At 50.5% G+C, this 19236-nt stretch overlaps 1 protein-coding gene and 3 non-coding genes across 4 annotated transcripts in view; 1 reads left to right on the top strand and 3 right to left on the bottom strand.

Annotated features, from left to right (window-relative positions):
• Positions 1–19236, top strand: part of LOC141978795 (uncharacterized) — a 203698-nt gene that overhangs the window by 75624 nt on the left and 108838 nt on the right. The gene's annotated exons all lie outside the window — the stretch shown is intronic.
• Positions 3171–3242, bottom strand: TRNAE-CUC (transfer RNA glutamic acid (anticodon CUC)). Its single transcript has one exon. It is a non-coding gene; the product is annotated as a tRNA-Glu (tRNA).
• TRNAC-GCA (transfer RNA cysteine (anticodon GCA)) lies at positions 7150–7221 on the bottom strand. Its single transcript has one exon. It is a non-coding gene; the product is annotated as a tRNA-Cys (tRNA).
• Positions 18006–18077, bottom strand: TRNAE-UUC (transfer RNA glutamic acid (anticodon UUC)). Its single transcript has one exon. It is a non-coding gene; the product is annotated as a tRNA-Glu (tRNA).

The raw sequence follows: 19236 nt of genomic DNA, 5'->3' as shown, positions 1-19236 counted from the left end.
TCTCTTCGTCTGCAGAGTGCAGGGCAGATTCCACAGATCTACAAGGCTCCATTCTCTATCCGCACCCTGTGTCAGGAGGCATCAAGCAGAGCCCAGAGCACTGCCCATCCTGTGATTCTAGAGCCCCTGACTTCCCCCTCAACCTTTGCTCCCCAAACCACCTTCCTGCACTCCCTCTTGGCTGTGAGACTCAAACCCTGCCTGGCTTTCGATATCTTCATGTGGTTTTTGTCTGTCGGGTTGATGAGCATGTGGGTCCTGTGTGATTTCTGTGGATGCCTTGCATAGTTTTGTGTGCGTGTGTTTGATTTTTGCCGGCAAATTGTTTTTTGCTTCGTATTCTTTTGGAATGTGGTTTTTGTGCTTTCGTCTTGTGTGCTTTTTCTGTATGTTTCATGTGTGGATTTGTTCTTTGTATGTTTTGTGTGGCTTTCCCTTATGTGCATATGTCTCTGTGTGCTGTGTGGGTTTGTGTGTGGGTCTGGTTTTTGTTAATGCCTGCATGGGCCTGTGCAGTGTGTGGTTTTCTCTTTCTCTCTCTGTGTTTCTCTCTCTGTTTGTATCTTCATGTGTAAATTCACTGGAATGTTTAAAAAGATCCACAGCTTTGCCAATTTTCACCAGGAATTTTTCTCAATCAACAAATTCTCACTTGTTCCCTACCTAAGTGTTCACTCTTGGATGGCCTCAAATTAACCTATGAAATTCTTACCTGAAACCTCACCTGCTTTTCAGGGATTCTTCCTTGGACTCAGAGGATCAAGAGCTGGAAAATTCACCTAATTCAGTTTAAAGGCAAAGTTTCACTGAGAGTTGACATTCCAAGCCCTTGTTTACAAAATGAGAAAAAGAGCCAGGGGAAGCGCTTCCTTTTGGTTCACAGAATAAAGCGTTTGTCATTTAAGGCTTTGTTTCCCATATTTTAAAACCACAAGGGGTCTTCGTAAACACCCAGTCTGACCTCCTGTCTCGCACGGGCCCGAAACCTGCCCCCAAAGAATTCCTTTTCAACTAGAACAGATCCGTTTAAAAAAAATAGATCCACTTCTGATTTGAAAATTTCCAGGAATGGAGAATCCACCAGGACTCTGGGTAAGATTTTCAATGGTTAATTACCTTCCCTGTCAAAAAGCACGCCTTATTTCCAATCTGAATGTGTCTAGCTTCACTTCCAGCCATTGGCTCACATTATACATTTGTCTGTTCGATTGAAGAGCCTGTTAGTAAGTATTGTTCCCCATGTAGGTACTTAGGGAGTGAGATCGTCATCCCCTAAACCTTTTCTGAGCTCTTTGTGACTGTCACAGCAAGGCGGGGTTTTTAAGCCTTTCGTCCTTCTCATGGCTCTTCTTTCTCCTCTCAAATGTTTCATCCTCCTTCTTGGACTGGGGACCTCAGAACTGGATGAAGTGGGCACAACAAATAGAGAGGTAAAATGACCTTTCAACTCCTAGTTGAGATCCCGCTGTTGCTGTATACGTGGCTGACATTCCTTGTTCCTAGATGTACACACTTCCATTTAGCCTTAGCCGCAGGAAATAGTCATCAGCACCACCTCAGCTCTCTGTTCTGAGATTTACTTCTCAGTCCCTAGATGCCAAAATATGTCCTTAGGATCCTAGATGGCTGTCTTCCGCCGGCTGGATCAGCTGTTCCTGCTTCCCCTCAGAAATCTCCAGATGATCCGTGTTCTCCAGAGCTTACCCTCCCAGACAGGACTGAACAACCTTAGCTTATAACTAGGCCACCCGTGACCTCAACTAGGTGCCCTGAATGCACCACTTTTGAATTCCCTCCAACTTCTATCATAGGAATACGAAGCAGTTGGTGTTGTAATGTTACAGGAGAGGTTGAAATGAGGCTATTTCTCAGGTAGAAGGCAACAATTGTATCAGGAAGGGGATTTGAATGCCCACCTCCATATGGAGCCCAGAACACAAATGACGGAAAGACACAGGTTTGAGTTTGATGCGTTAGACCACTCGGCCAGCCTGTCACTGTTAGTCAAGCCACTTATCAATCTCAGTTTTCTTTAACTTGTTGTGAACTTTCCAGGGAGGCGGAGATTGCATATCTCTTTCAACTTCTAGAGACTTTCTAAAGCACAGCTGATTTTTATATGTCGTCTCCCTGCTCCCTTTTTAAGGGAATAAAAGATGATTGCTACCATTCTGAGAAAGTAATGTTGAACCTCAAACTCCTGCATGGTGGGCCAGACGGCCAAGCAACCAGCACCCACAACTTCAACCACCTTTTCTTTTCAAAATAGCTCAGCCCTCAGTGTGTTGAGCCTTTCTGAAAATGTGGCCAAAATGCTTATTGCCCAATTGGGAGCTGAGTTCTTCTGAAAATCTGGCTCTAGGGGTGGGGGTGAGACCTTCTGAAAATTCTGGCCCATGTGTCTGGAAGCCCGAAGAACCTTCAGAACTTTTATCGTGTGCTAGAACCTGATGAGAAAACCTTCCTTCTGTCGAACTCAGCAGAGATTTTGTCATTAACTTACAATCACAATGTTTCAGCTTGATCCCAGATTTAGGTATCAACAAAATACATTGATTGTATTTTTACATGCAATGTGAAACAAACACCCCTAGTTGGGCAGAGGGATAGAAGTAGGTCAGCCACTAAACCACATTGCCTTTCATCAGTAGCTACCTGAGCAAGGTAGTAACCAGTGGCCAACAGGTGAAAGGCCCATCATCTATGCTTAGAACACGACAGCAGCTAGACCTCAGGAATGGAAGAGGCTAATGGTCAGTTTTGCCGAGATGGTTACTTCCAAAGACTGGTATATAGAGTGGGACGAAAGTTTTTTGCGTGAATATTTTATTTGCTGCAATAATTTGGTTGACCCAAAATGATTTTTTGGTTTTGTTTCAGCAAGAAAACTGACATCTTGGGTCAACCTGAGTGTCTATTACTGTTGTTATAACATTGGTTAGGCTAGCTAGCAAGGGGGAACAAGAATTTGCACCTATTTGTGGACATCGAGGTGCACAGTGGAAACATGTCCACGTTCTGCTCCTAGTCAGTGGGAAGCTTTGATTTTGATATGGTCTCCAAAGCCCTTGCCAAGATCACATAGAAGATGGGGGAGTCAGGGAAAAAGCATCAATTTGTTAAAATTGCAAGTGAAGGATAAATTAAGGTGTTTTGCTGTAAAGTCACTTTTCCCTGACTGGGAATTGAACCCAGGCCGTGGCGGTGAGAGCGCCAAATCCTAACCACTAGACCACCAGGGAGAGGATGAGGCTCTTGTTCTTCTCAGCTGTGCTGCACTTCCTTAGACTATTTTCTGTCCAATTTCTGAAGCTGCTCCTTTGTCCATTCCCTGAGCGGCTAAGAGCAGAGCGGGCAGGAACCCCTGTGCTCAGGGTCACAACCTGAGCCCAACCCAAGCCACTGAAACAAACTCAAATGCTGTGTCAGCTTCCTCCACTAGGATCACAGAGCAACACAGAGAAAACCCAGGAGGAACAATCCTCCTCTGCCTTCATTGACCCCATTGCAACCCTCTCAGCAGCCGACCTGGGCCTTCTTATGGGAAGGACATTGAGCTGATAGGAACTTTGGCATAGAGAGCAAGGGAGGGAGTTTCCTACCCCTCATTGTGACCTGATTGCATTCTGACTCCATGTAACGGGGCTCTGAGCTTTGCCATCTTCTGAATTCTGTGTCCTCAACAAGCAGCCAAAGTGCTGAACCCCCTGGACCCTTCTGCTGGGAGCATGGGGATTGCACAAGAGCTGTAAGCCCTTTTTACCTCTCCTTCTCCTCCTCGGCTTCCCCGGACTTTCCCCACCAATGGTTTCATCAGACTCTGGAGGAATCTAAGTCCCTGCAGGGTTTCCCTCACCCACCTTGTAAGGCAAACAGTGATTCCCTTCTCTGACACTCCTGGGGCCACATTTTCTTTGAGGAGCTTCTCCCCAGGGGGTCTGATGTCCTGCAAAAATGCAAAATCACTTACTGTGGAATTCTCTCCCCAGAACATCTGAGACAATATTGACTTAAACAATTGACCACACAAGATCCAGTCCACACAAGAGATCCACTTCCTGGACACTACAGTGCTAATAAACAATGGTCACATAAACACCACCCTATACCGGAAACCTACTGACCGCTATTCCTACCTACATGCCTCCAGCTTTCACCCTGACCACACCACACGGTCCATCGTCTACAGCCAAGCTCTGCGATACAACCGCATTTGCTCCAACCCCTCAGACACAGACAAACACCTACAAGATCTCTATCAAGCGTTCTTACAACTACAATACCCACCTGCGGAAGTGAAGAAACAGATTGACAGAGCCAGAAGAGTTCCCAGAAGTCACCTACTACAGGACAGGCCTAACAAAGAAAATAACAGAACGCCACTAGCCGTCACCTTCAGCCCCCAACTAAAACCCCTCCAACTCATTATTAAGGATCTACAACCTATCCTGAAGGATGATCCAACACTCTCACAAATCTTGGGAGAAAGGCCAGTCCTTGCCTACAGACAGCCCCCCAACCTGAAGCGAATACTCACCAACAACCACACACCACACAACAGAACCACTAACCCAGGAACCTATCCTTGCAACAAAGCCCGTTGCCAACTGTGCCCACATATCTATTCAGGGGACACCATCACAGGGCCTAATCACATCAGCCACAGTATCAGAGGCTCATTCACCTGCACATCTACCAATGTGATATATGCCATCATGTGCCAGCAATGCCCCTCTGCCATGTACATTGGTCAAACTGGACAGTCTCTACGTAAAAGAATAAATGGACACAAATCAGATGTCAAGAATTATAACATTCATAAACCAGTCGGAGAACACTTCAATCTCTCTGGTCACTCGATTACAGACATGAAAGTTGTGATATTACAACAAAAAAACTTCAAATCCAGACTCCAGCGAGAGACTGTTGAATTGGAATTCATTTGCAAATTGGATACAATTAACTTAGGCTTGAATAGAGACTGGGAGTGGCTAAGTCATTATGCAAGGTAACCTATTTCCCCTTGTTTTTTCCTACCTCCCCTCCCCCCCCAGACGTTCTTTTTAAACCCTGGATTTGTGCTGGAAATGGCCCACCTTGATTATCATGCACATTGTAAGGAGAGTGGTCACTTTAGATAAGCTATTGCCAGCAGGAGAGTGGGGTGGGGGAGGTATTTTTTCATACTTTGTGTGTATAAAAGATCTTCTACACTTTCCACAGTATGCATCCGATAAAGTGAGCTGTGGATCACGAAAGCTTATGCTCAAATAAATTGGTTAGTCTCTAAGGTGCCACAAGTCCTCCTTTTCTTTTTAAAAGTACCAAGGTGACTTAGGAGCAGAAACCCCCACAGACCTTCTGTGCAATGGGCACCTGCCCCTCACTGAGCAGGACTGAAACTCCTGCAGGGAGACTGCTGGGCCACATCCCTGCTGGGCCTGAGTAAAGCAGCAGCGTGAAAAGAGAACCTGGAGATCCTGGGGATCGAACCCAGGGCCTCATACATGCAAATCATGCGCTCTATCACTGAGCTACATCCGCAGATGGGGGCTGTTTGGGGTGGGTTACAGTCAGAGCCCTCTTGTTTCCAGAGCCTCCAGGGGCCTAACGGCAGCATGGGGGACACATTCCCTGCTCTAAGGGCCAAACCCTCTGTCCTGGAGGTTGCTGGTTCTTAGGGGTCACTTTGCAGCAGGGCCAGTTTCTCTATGTGGGGGAGAGAGAGGGCCTGCCCTGGACTCAGTGTGCAGAGATACACTTGGCCCTCTCCCCGGCATTGACTGGCTGGAGCTGCCACCCCCTGCTGAAAGGGAACGGCGCTGGGGGGCGCTGTGAGTCGCTCAACACCTCACCCCGGTGGAAGAAGTGAGGGGGGGGGGGCTCCAGGTGTTTCTAGGATCTGCTATTTCCACCTGCCTGTAAAGTCCAGCTTTCCCCAGCACCTTCACTGCAGTGCACTTGGGTCACTGTTTCCATGGCTGACAGCAAAGAATCGCTCCCAGTTTCCCTTCTCTCTGCAGCACGATTAGCCTGTGTTGGTGGTTAATGAGGTGGATCTAGTTGTCGATGGTTATTCATTCTCCATCTGGACAATTCACACAGTCCCTTTCCTGCTCAAATCCCCAGCACCTCACTGATCCCGGTAGCAGGGGTTGGGTTTTCCCTGAGGCCCTGAGATTCTCAGCGTCCTTTTTTCCCTCCACCTGGAGTGAACTCAGCTTTTCCCCCATCCCAGCCTTTCCATGAAAATAACAACAGCAGCATAAAGAAAGCGGGGAGGGAACATCTCCCGGCCAGGGCTGGAGGTGCCCAGGGCCCCCTGCTTTTCCATTGTTTCCATCGCAGCAGACGAGGAGGGTTCCTTGGAATTTGACACCCTGCTTTGCACAAGGGACAGAGAAAGATCTTGATGTTCCTGCGTCTGCGCAAAGAAAATTGTCCTTCTGTGTGACAGAGAGGCAGGAAATGGCTGTTTCTACCCAAGCGATCAGTGAGACCAGAAAGTGACGCTGTGCAAGTAACGATCTGGTCCTACACTGACTCTGCGGTTACTTAGAGGCAGCCACAACCAGCTCTGTGGTTGGGAACCTTACAGAGACGCTGCGGGTGATCATGAGCTCGAAGCACGTTCCCTTTCAACAGCTGCCATTGGAAGGCATCTGACAGTCACAAGGAACAACGATCTGTGTGAAAGGAAGGTGGCCATTTATTCGAGCCCCAATGTATATTGTGTACACAAAAAGAGGATCGAATGTGTAACAGGTAGTTTGGTAAATCGTGGTTATTTTATTTTTGGAGCAGACTCCTGTCCACCTCCAGTAGAGTTCTCAGTCCCAATGGCAACTTACTTACCGAATGTAACACAAACTAGTCCATTCCTCCCAAGGGGATGGGGTTCTTGTTCTTCCACACAATGGAGACCAAGGACCTGCAAATGTGCCTTCATGTGTCTTTGTTTCATTGACGAAAACATAAACTAGACACTCAGAGGAGTGGAACTGATTTCAGCTGAGGGACCTCTTTGCTAGGTTTCTATGCATTTGCACAGGAAAACACCTAGTGTTTCCATTCATCCCTGTTCAGTGGAGCTCCCAAACATAATGGGGATGGATAGGCCCTTATTTTTGTTAAGGGAACAGGTTTGTAAGGGGGCACTTGGATTTGAACCAAGGACCACTTGAGCTGCAGTCAAACACTCAACCACTGAGCTACCCCCCCATAGCAATTGTATAGGGGAGTTAGTGATCTTAAGGACCTTAAAGGACAGGCCCTGCCTCAGAGAGCTCCTTTTCCATTCCCAGACCATGGATGGTTTTAAAAATGGGGTCTGATTAAACTTTATCTATACATGTAGACCCCACAGCTTGCCCACCCACCGACACAGTTTCTCCCACTGACATACCTACCCTCTCTCGGGGAAGTGGATTAACTACACGGATGGGACAGCTCTCTCCCATCCCCTTAGAGCATCTTCATTAGTTATGAATAAGTAGGAAATAACCGACTGAATGGACAGCAACCAATTGATCAAATATTGCTGAGCCTGCATTCAATATGGGTAACTGGTCATATCGGGCTGCATTAGGAGGAGCGTTGCCAGCAGATGGAGGGCAGTGATTATTCCCCTCTATTCGGCACTGGTGAGGCCACATCTGGAGCATTGCACCCAGTTTTCAGGGCCCCCTCCCACTACAGAAGCAAATTGGAGAGAGTCCAGGGGAAGGCAACAAAAATGATTACGGGGCTGGGGCCCATGACTTACGAGGAGAGGCTGAGGGAGCTGGGATTATTTAGTCTGCGGAAGAGAAGAATGAGGGGGGATTTGATAGCTGCTTTCAACTACCTGAAAGGGGGTTCCAAAGAGGATGGATCTAGACTGTTCTCAGTGGTAGCAGATGACAGAACAAGGAGTGATGGTCTCAAGTTGCAGTGGGGGAGGTTTAGGTTGGATATTAGGAAACACTATTTCCCTAGGAGGGTGGTGAAACACTGGAATGGGTTCCCTAGGGAGGTGAGGAATCTCCTTCCTTTGAGGTTTTTAAGGCCTGGCTTGACAAAGCCCTGGCTGGGATGATTTAGTTGGGGATTGGTCCTGCTTTGAGCAGGGGGTTGGACTCGACACCTCCTGAGGTCCCTTCCAACCCTGATCGAGGGTTAGAATAACATTTTCCAACCAACCATCAGTTGAGCTAAGTGCAAATCCCTGTCGTAATCCCCCTCTGTCCAGTAGTCCCAGGGCACGTTGCAAGCTTTGGATTCGAGACACTGAGTCAGCTTCCTGCAATGAGTTTCAGCTTTCCCAGAGGTAATTTGTGAGGGCTCGCCATTTAAGGACGTTCTTCTTTAATTTCCACCTATTCAATCCAAATGAGTTTGAAATTACCCATAGCAACATTCTTTCACGTACTTTCGTGAACTGAGAACAGTTAGGAAATCTTGTACTGAGAGACCAGTCGGTGGGGAACAGAGCGATAGTCATTTGTAAACCAGTTGCATTAAGAACCACAGGTGTCTGGATGGGGGTAGACCACCATGGGGATGGGGGTGTCACAGACAATTTGGAGGGAGGGGGCGGAGTAGAGGGTGGAAGAGGTTGAATTAGGGTACATTTTCCCTTGGCCCCGAAAGGGGCAGCATCACATGCCCAATTAAAAGGGGGTGTCAGGCCTGAAGAATTTACAATATCCACCAAAATAACAGGAACAAGAAGACAAACACAGAACACAATGTGTTGTTGCGACAGGGGACCCAGGGCGTTCTGGGTTTTCTTCCACTGGTGCCAGCTTGCCCCGAAAGTGTCTGAAAAAGAAAATAAACATTCCCCAGCCCCTGGGTGGGGACAGATGATTGCTTAAAAATGCCCCTTTCTTTTCACAATTTTTTTGGCTGAGTGCAGGAAAACGGAAGAATTACCTTTATATTTTGTTTGTTTGTTTTGTACAAAGGATACTTGCTGCATAGCTAGGCAGAGGAGGGCTGTCTATGTGAACACGGTCTGTTCCTGAAGTCTTTGCCCCAGCTCATCTCTAGACGTGAGGGGGGAGGTCATTCAGACCCTCCTTACACTTGGTATTTAAAAACTCCTTATTGTCCCTACCTCTGCTGGCCTTAGATTTCTCCTCCTGTCCCTTCTTAGGAAGCTCAGATGAGGTGGCCAAGTGGTTAAAGTGGTGGGCTGCTAATCTTTGTGCTTTGCACACATGGGTTTGAATCCCGTCCTCATCGTGTGCATTTTGTCTTCTCCCCTCCTTCACAAACAACCATCTCCCCTTTGGTACAAGCCACATTGCTTCCTGCAAACAAAAACCTTCTCAGGAACTCAGCCCTCCCTTGCTTTCAAAAAACCATGTTGAAATCCCAGATTTCTCAAATTGTTCTTTGTTTCTTAATTTTTATCTCAAAAGCTAACAGCCTCATAATCTCCCCCAAACACACTGGGACCTGCCCAAATAATTAAAGTGCCCCTGTTCTCAGCAAGGCCACGACAGTGACCCACAGCTAGAGTGTCTAGGCCAAGCTGTTCTGAAGGAGGCAACTCAAAGATTTTCTCTCTGCTTCCCTTGGCGCGGTCTGACTGGGAAAACAAAATTGAAAATTTTCTGCTGGGAAACCAATTCTAGTCTGTTTGGCGACTTTGATTTGAATGGATTATTATTATTCTCTTCTGATCTCTGAATTATTTCTGTTCATTCTTTGTCCTCCAGATGCGTTGCCAGATGTTGAGTTGTGGGGGAGAGAGGCCAAGTCATACCGTCTCTTCCCCTCTTCCAACTTGCTAGGAAGTTCCTCTGCCTTGATGTGAGTCAAGCAGTGTCCATTGTCTCCGGGCTGTCTCAGAGAAGTCCGCATTGTACACGGTTCCTGGGAGAGTCCTTGGGAGCGTGGATACCTTTACTGGGCCAGCAGCGAGTCTGGCTTCTCCAGCGTCTCACCGGAAAGGCTGGTGGTGGCCATTTCCCAGCCTCGTCACATATTTCAGTAACGCACCCAGAGCAAAACTCCACCACTTCCCAGACACGGCTAGCACACACCATCCACCCAGGTATTAGCCTTCAACAGATCACGACTTTTACAATGATAGCTCGCCAGGCCGACTCTGTACAAATCCTACCTTAATTCTATGAGAGTGGTGACTATGGGGCTTCCAGGGTGCTGCTTTGAGCACAGCCTGCCACCCCTGGGCTGACACTGCAATGGAGACGTCCCCGTAGAGTCCCTCTCTCCCGGGACAAAGATGGCAGCAGGGCTGGCCTGGGTCACCTGACGTGGGCTCCTGGAGCTCAAGCCGTGGGGCTGAAAAGTGGGGTGCAGATATCGGTGTTCATGCTGAAGTCTGGGTTCGGAAACCCTACCCCCTCGTGGGGTCTCAGAGGTTGGGCTCAAGCCCATCTGTCTCCACTGTCATTTTATAGCCCTGCAGCCCCAGCCCCAGAAGCCTGAGTCAGCTGCCCCGGGCTCTGAGACAGGTGCCCTGGGTGTTTTAATCGCTTTGCAGACATAACGTTAGGATACGTCTACAGTGCAATGAATCACCCACGGCTGGCCCATGTCACATTAATCCAGGACAGCGGCTTGGGCTGTAAAGTTGCAGTGTACGTGTCTCGGCTCAGGCTCAGGACCCTGCTCTAGGAGCCCAGAAGGTTGGGCGGGAGTTTGGCAAGTGAAAAAGGTAAAACCGCAGTGAAGTATTCCCCTGGACCCAATGACATGTCTCCATTTCTCTGTCTGCTTTGGGGCAGGGACAAAAACAGGTCCCGCTGCATTCGTTATTTCAAAGGGAGGTTTAGGATTTTCATTCTCAGACACGGTGCACAAAGCAGGACTCCACCCTCGGCGTAAACTGAATGAGCCGCCCACAGATTCTGGCAGCCCCAATGAGCCACTTGGTGGGAGAGCTCGGACCTGCCCCTGTCCCGGAGGGAGGGGGTCATCTGCGAGGGGACTGCACCACTGACCTATCAGCCCTTCACACCCAAACTTTCAGTCACTCTATTATCAGTGCCTGTGAGTGTAATTTAAACAAGAAGAACGGCTACACTGGGCTAGACCAAAGGTCCGTCTAACTCTGTTATTTGTCTTCTGATAGCAGCCAGTACCAGGTGCCTTAAAAGCCACTATTGGGAGTTGAACCCAGGATCTCCTGTTTACGAGACAGGTGCTTTAAACCAGCTCATCCATGGTGCCTTCCTCTGGCTAACACATGGTGTCTGCCCACACCCGACTCCCTGCCAACCCGCACTGGGCCCTGACAAGCGTTTCTTGTGTTTCGATTCTGTAAAGCAGAGAAGCAGGTGAAGTTTTACTCCCAAGGTGTGTGTGTGATTCTTTGGACAGGTCTATCCTACAAAATTAAGTCAGTGTAAAGACATTACTTTGGGGTGTAAAACATTTACCTTCCCTGAGCAATGCAGTTATATCAACCTAATCCCGGTGTAGATAGCACTGGGTTAACAGGAGGACTTCTTCCCACCCCACTCTGCCTCTTCGGCTGAGGCCTGCTGGTCCACCTTTCACTCCCTCCTCTCTCCCCGAGGCCTCCTTGCCTGCTGCTCATTACTCTCCACCCCCTACCCCAAGGTCTGCCCGCCACCCACACCTCTCTGACCCCTCCCCTGAGACCCACCACGGCCGCCACTCCCATCTCTCAGCCCCACCCATGAGACCCACCCAGCCTGCCACCCATGCCTCTCTGTCCCCTCCCCGACCTCCCCTGCCCTGCCCACCACTCGCACCTCTGTGCCCCTCCCCTGAGGCCCCTGCCCTGTCTGCTGCTCGAACCTCTCTGCCCCTCCCCTGAGACCCACCCTGCCCACCTCTTCCTTCATGCCGCTGTTGTTATTCCATGACACATTAAAGATGGAATGAAAAGCTGAGTTTGCTCCAGGGTGAGGAAAGGAAGGAGACACCAACCCCCTGGCAAAGCTCTGTGCCCCACAGAAAACCTGCCCCCTGCTATTACAGTCACTGATGTACTGGGGATATGACGGGAAAGGGACTGTCTGAATTATCGAGGCAGGAATTTTACAACAATCTACAGCAACGTCATTGGCCACAGACCCACTCTCCTCATGCTCCAGCCAGAAGGGAAACCAGCAGGAATTCTTGTTCAGCCCTGGGCACACTTACACAACCGCCCAGCAGTGAGTGTGTTGTGGACGCTGGTCTGAGGAAACAATTGGAAACGATCACTCAGTGAGAACAGAACTAGAGTGTCGTGAGAGCGCTGTATAAAGCAAGTAGTTGTGGCTGAGTGGTTAAGGTGGTGGACTCGAAATCCCTTGGGGGGGGCGGGGTCTCCCTGTGCAGGTTTGAATCCTGCCAACTACGGAGGAAGTTGTGGCTCTTTAGTTTCAGTGCCTGAGCATCCTTGGCCCCAGTGGGAGCCAGGCTACGTCTACACGACAGAGTTATGCTGCTTTAGTTAAAGCGTTTTAATTAAGCCGCTGTTGCATGTCCACACTAGGCTGCTTGTGTCACCGGAGCGCATCCAGGCTAGCAGCTCTTGGATCGCCCCAGAGAGCAGTGCATTGTGGGTCGCTATCCCACTGTGCAACTGGCCGCAGGGTGCTGTGAGAAGGCCTTGCAATGCCTCGTGGGCCGGTACAGCATCACGAGAGGCAGGTTTCTCTATCCCATTGTTCCGTGGGCATCCGACTCGATTGCCAGCTGATTTTCAACTGCAGTGTGCATGGCGGGCAGAGAGTGTGTGTGTGTTGGGGAGAGACAGTGTGTGTGTTCGGGGAGCGTGTGTGTTGCGGAAGAGTGAGTGTGTCGGCACGCTGTCCCTAAGTTCAGACAGCTGCTGGAAGCAGGCAGTCCTGAGTCAGGGGGAGGGGGACACCCCAGTCCTGAGTCAGGGGGAGGGGGACAGCCCCGACATCAGCCCCCACTTCCCGCACTGGCTCAGCACAGCCCAGCAGTCTCTGTCACATACACTCACACACACGCTCCTGCCTGCCTGGCTGTGTGTCGGGGTGCAGGAACACGGGGGTTTAGAGGGCCACAGGCCCAGCACTTTTTACCAGCCGTAAGGGTGGACAACGGAGGGGGGAACACGGTGGAGTCTTGGGGGGGAAGAGGCGTTCTGTGGCTGTGGCCTCGGGGGGAGGGGTGTGGCGAGGCATCGGGGAGAAGGGGCGGAGTGAGTGAGGGGCCTTGGGGAAAGGGGTGTCATGGGGGCACCACAGTTCAGACGCCGGTGGCCCCCCCCCCCCCGTAAGGAAGATTCTCCCGCTGTTATTAGTGCTGGTTAAGAAGAGGGGAAAGTATCTGCATCTACCAGCCTTTTATGGCTGTACAAGAATCAGGGACAATACAGAGGGACCCACCTGCAAGTGCCAAATGGCTGGACTGGCTAATGCAACCTGCAGAAGTCCATGGCACACTGGGATATAGAGTCGAGTGTACATCACCATCATTATTGCAAAGGGATAATGATAGGAAGGTTCACAATTGACGAAGTAGTTACATGCAGAGCTCATTGGCTATTCCTGCTCATTAGCGTCACTGTGGACTGAGCCTTTCCCCCTCTCTGTCTCCCTTCTCAAAGATCAGAAGTACCTCGAGCAGGGATGTGGCTCCTTCATACACCCGCTTAGATTTCAGGATGCTGGGAAGGTGTTTGGAGACTATGCGAAAATCAGAGCTCTGTCCAGTGACGAATAGCCAACTGTGGGCATGTTCCCACCTTAAATCCCAGGCTTTATACCCTTTAAAACAAAGAGACTTGAGCAAATAATTTAATTTTTTGCTTGCTACCGAGCCAAACCGAAATGATAACAACAATAATATCTCCGGTTGACTCAAGGTGCATTTTTTGGAGAAAGTTCCCTGAAAAAGCCTAGCATCGGCTGGAAACTGTCACTTCCCTCATGGTCTTGTGGTTAGAATGGGTTCCATTCCCGGTCAGGGAAACTTTTCATCAACACATATCGAAACAAGCAAGCTTTTCTAGACCCTCAGAGCAGAAATTAGGCACGTTCCCAATGTGGATGGTTTATACAAATAGAGCTGTGCGAATCATTTGTTGTTTTGCTTTCTAGCGAGACAAACCAATAACATCATCACCATCCTCATCATCATTCACGTAGACCCCAGATGTAGACCCTGAAACATGTAGACCCTGAAACATCATTCACGTAGACCCTGAAACAAAGCTAAAAAAAATTTCACTTTCCTCAAACCAAAATATTTCAGTAAATAAAATAGTCATCCAGAAAACGGTTCGCCCAGGGCTATAGACAAGTCTTTGGAATTAACCGTCTGGAGAGAAGGCTCATTAGCCTCTTAATTGTGGGTTAAGTGGCCGATCGATTTCTAGCCCTCTGTCCAAATGCCCAAAGTGGTGTGCTTGTTTCACACAAAAATAAATGATGTTGAAACCTAACGCTGCGATCACGACACGGCATTGTGATTGTAAGGAAAGGAGAAAATTTCGACGGAGTTCAACAGAAGGAAGGTTTTCTCATCGGCTTCTAGCAAATGCTCAAAGTGCTGACGGTTCTCGGAACTTCCAGACGTATCGGCCAGAATTTTCCAAAGGTCTGGCACTGGCCCCCACCTCTAGAGCCAGATTTTCCAAAGGTCTCAACACACTGAGTGCTGAGCTACCTTGAAAAATAGCTGGTTCAGATCGTGGGTGCTGGACGATATGGTTCACGGTGCAGGAGTCTGAGGTTCACCGTTACCTTCTCATAAAGCTGGACGTCTGGATTCTGCCCAGCCCTGGTGCACGTCTTTTCTTCACATAATAAGTCAGCGGTAAGACGGGAACACCTCGCTCAAGGGACTCCAGGAAACCTGCAAATTGCTCTCAGGGTGATTGTGTATAAAAATGAACTATGCTGTAGAGGGGCCCTAGAATTGGTTAGAAATATGGCCTCTTGGCCTCCCCAAACAGCTCATAACACTAAAGAAAACAAGGCGTGTTAAACGCATGCTTTTGTGGTGTCTGAGTGGTCTAAGGCACCAGACCTCGAACTTTCTTTTCTCCTCACTTGGGTGTTCTGGAGGCTTGGGTTCAAATCCCACATCTGAAAAGCGACAGTCTTTCAACCCCCAGCAGCGTGTGTGTAGACGTGGGATCGTTTCAACTCAAGAACTAGCACTAAGGGATAATAAATTTACCACTGAAGTGAAAAATGCACTGAGGTGATGGATTACGGGGTTTGTAGAAACAAGCTGGGAAAAACCAGCCAAATAAATGTGACTGCACAAACTTCCCACCTGAGAGACTTGTTGCCGGATTTCTACTGCATTCATAGCCAGAGTCACTTCAAAACTAGCCCCAGAGTAGGCCACTCTGTTTATTGAACCAAAGATGGTTTATTAACACATTGCTCTATACCTTTGAAAAGCATCACTATCTGGAGTATAATTCGATGGTGGATGTGAGCAGCTTTGCCATTTTCTTTTTGTAGCCGGCACCTGCCCACCTCCAGTCTTGTTTTCAGTCACATACCAAGGCAACGTACTTACCAAATGTCACACAAACTTGTCCATTCCTCCCCGTAGTCAATCTATCTCCAGAATGTCAGAACGAGGCAGAGCACTGGGAAAGTATCACAAGAAGATCCAATTAAAAACTTGCGTCAATCAAAGCTGAGATGCAGACACAGCCTATGGTACAGCTGGTGAAGTCCCAGGGACACACTCCCGCTAGGGCTGGTTCTGAAATAACCGCAGAAGCAGATCAAAGAGAAGGAGCCCATGTGGGAGGTATGGGCAGCTGCCTTCTGAGTGCATCACTCCCCTGGGAGGTGTTACACAAAACACAGCACTTCCCCTCTGGGAGAGAAACAAACTCTCTCCCCACCAGTCACTGTACTTTCCATGGGGCCGTTTGTCCTGAGGGACCTGGATCTCTCGGGCTAGTCCATGGTGACTCACAAAGAGCCATTTGGGGAGCAGGAGTCATCCCAATGGAAATCTCGTCACTTCTTTCTCCGTGTCACCTTCTTAGCCCTGGCTTTGGGTGCTTTGGATTCGGCTTTAGCCTTTTTCTCTCCCTTCTTTACTTTAGGTGGGATCTTGACCACCACCTGGGTCTTGGCAGCTTAGAACTTTTGAGGGCTTTTCCCTGCATTTTTTGGTCCTGCTGCAGACACCACCATCTAACGACTATTCCTGGAAATGGGATGGTGGCATTTCCGGGGATCCTGGCAGCTCTAACCAGCTTCTAGGTGGCTATTTTCCTTCTCAAAGCCACTGGCTTCTTCTCATGCCTTGTCCTGGGAGCCCAGATGTTGTCTAAATGTGAAGGAGCCAAGATGCTGGTGTCCTTTCCCTCACCAAGGAGTCTTTGCTCATCAGAGTCCTGAACTCCAGCTGGATGTGGTTCTTGTTCTTCTACACAGCATAGGCCCTGGAGAACTGGGATCTGCAAATGTGCATTCATATTATACTTTTGTTTAATTGATGAAAACATAAACTAGACACTTAGAGGATGGGAACTGATTTCAGCTGCTGGACGGGTTAGCTGGGTTTTTATTCTTTTGCACAGGAAAACGCTGAGCGTTCAAATTCATTTCAAGGATCCCGATTCAGTGGAACTCCTGCACATACTGGAAATTGATACAAATATGTTTTCATTTAAAAAAGGCTTCTAAAGGGGTACGTGGATGTAAACAAAGGACGATTTGAGCTGCAGTCAAACACGCTACCACTGAGCTATACCCCCATGACATTTGCATAAGCAAGTCAGTGATCTTAAGGATTTTGAAGGACAGGCCCTGCTCACAGAGCTCCTCTTCCACTCCCAGACCACAGTGGTTTAATACTGGGGTTCGATTAAGCTTTAAAGATGCATGTAGACACCCCAGTCTGCACCCCCACGGAGACAGCTTCTCCCACTGACATTGCTACCGCCTCTCCGGGGGGTGGATAAACTACAGGGAGGGGACAGCTCTCGCCCATCCCCTTAGAGCATCTTCATTAACGAGCCGCAGCAGTGCAGAGGCATTCGTGCGGCTGTGCCACGGCAGCATTTCGAATGTCGCCTTGCCTCAGAGGAAGACCAGACTGGCTCCATTTGGCACCTCGGATGGCAAGACGCCCACACTGACTGCTGTGCGGTTGTGTAAGTGTGGCCATGGCTGAACCGCAAGAATCCCTGCCCGTTTCCCTGCCGGCTGGAGCACGAGGAGAGCGTGTCTGTGGTTGAGGACGTTGCTGTAGATTGTCCATTCCCTGCCTTGACAATTCAGACGGTCCCTGTCCCCAACGTACCCCCAGCACCTCTGTGATCCCAACAGCAGGTTTCCTCTGGGGCACTGAGATTTTGGGGGGAGTTGGTGGCTCCTTTCCTTCCTCGCCCTGGAGGAAACTCCGCTTTTTATTCCATCCTTGATGATTCATGGAATAACAAGAGCGGCATGAAGAAAGAGGAGAGGGAACGTCTCACGGCCGGGGGGAAGGTGGCCGCGTCCCCTCTGTCTGGCCATTGCCGGAGAGAAGGTTTCACTGGAATTGAATGCCCTGGCTCAGAGGAGAGACACAGGAAGATTTTGCTGTTCATGGAGCCACACAAAGGAAATGTTTCTCTGTGTGGAAATGAGGAGGGAAATGAAACACCCACATGGTGGCACCTCAGGCATAAGGGAACCCTGTAGGATTGGACTAGGATACGTTCTCAAGCAGCATGTTTCTTACTTTGCCCATCTGTCAATTTTGATTATTATGGATGGAAATATTTTGCCATCGGGTTGTGTGTTTACACCAAAACTGACAATTACCAACAAATACGTCGTTCTTCCGAGCCTGCCTAGTCTGCAGTTGGGGGGTTTTGAGGGACACAGTCACTCTCCCCAGGCCCCAGGCCAGGCCTGTGCTCTCCATGCTGCCCACTTCCCACCCTGCTGGGATCCTTCCCTCATCCTCCCCCCCCGCCCCGAGAACTCTGCCCCCCAGCCCCGTTTCTGGGATCCTCTCCCCTCCCCTGCTGGCAGGCTCCCGCCCCGTTCCTTTCTTTTCCGGCCTCCCCTCTGAGCAAAAGCTCTGCCCTCTTCCCACACCGGGAATTGAACCCGGGCCGCCTGGGTGAAAACCAGGAATCCTGACCACTAGACCACATGGGACTGGCCCTGCTGGGCTTCTCTAAGCCAACCCCTCGTGAGAGCAGCAGTGCCGCCCAGCGGGGCCTGCGCCCAGGGCTGCACGAACCCTCCGGGTGCTGAGGTTTCCCCTCTCTCCATTCCCGGTGCCTGTGATCAGGAACCACAGATCGGGGCTCTCAGGTGCTGCACAGACCGGGACTGAGATTAGGACCCCCTCTTGTGCAAGGTGCTGTACAAACCCTGGCCAACACTGGGACACCCGGGAGGTTCCCCTCAATTTCCCTCAGCCTCTGCTGCCCAACTTCTTCTGACCCCCCGCAATAAACCCACCTTTCCAAACAGTCCTTCTTCCCCTGCCCCCTCTCTTGGCTTGCACACCCCGGGCCCATCTGCTCCTGCCCCCTAGGTGAAGAAGCGATGGAGGCAACTTCAGCCACTGGAGACAGCCCCAGCCAGCGCTGGAGCCCGCCCCGGGGTGCTCTTTGCAAGACGCAGGAAGGGGGAGTGGTGGGTGCTGGGCAGAAGGAGGCAGGAGCCCGTTGAACAAAGCCCAGACGCCGGGGGCGGGGCAGCTCCTGGGGGCGGGGCCTGGAGGAGACCGGGGGCGGGGCAGTGCCTGGGGGCGGGGCTCGGGCCCAGACCAGACGCCGCTGCTGCCCCCGTGGGACCTGGGAGCCGGGGCTGGGCAGCTGCGGCTCCCCCCTGGGGTCCCTGCTGGGGGGCCCGTCATTAACCCCTCCGTGCCCGGCCGGGGGGGGGTTCTCCAGCTGGAACCAGCCCCCTGGGCAGCCCGGGCTCTGCCCGCCCCCAGCCGGAGCCCCCCAGTGAGCGGGAGACCCCGGGGGGGGCAGGAAAGTGACTTTCTGCCCCCCGGACCCAGGGAGGAGCCTCGGAGCTGCCTCAGCCCCAGCGGAGCCGCCGCCAGGATCTGCCCCCGCTACGGCTGGGATGGGCAGGGGCAGAGACTGGGGCCCTGCAGGGGGGGGTCCCCTGTGGGGTGGGGGTATCTCGCAGGGAGGGGAAGGTCGGGGGCGGGGTTTGAACTGTCTCTGTGCAGCCAGGAAATTCCCGGGGGAGAAGTGGGGGGCGGGGGAAGGGGGGGAGTTAATTGGATCCTGTCCCTGTTTGTGCCCCTTGCCTCTCACCCCCGATACAAATTCTCCCTAGTTCTTACCCTTTT

Source organism: Natator depressus, chromosome 28 (genome assembly GCF_965152275.1).
Source record: "Natator depressus isolate rNatDep1 chromosome 28, rNatDep2.hap1, whole genome shotgun sequence".
Classification (NCBI taxonomy): Eukaryota; Metazoa; Chordata; order Testudines; family Cheloniidae; genus Natator; species Natator depressus.
This window is presented reverse-complemented; position numbering and strand designations above follow the sequence as displayed.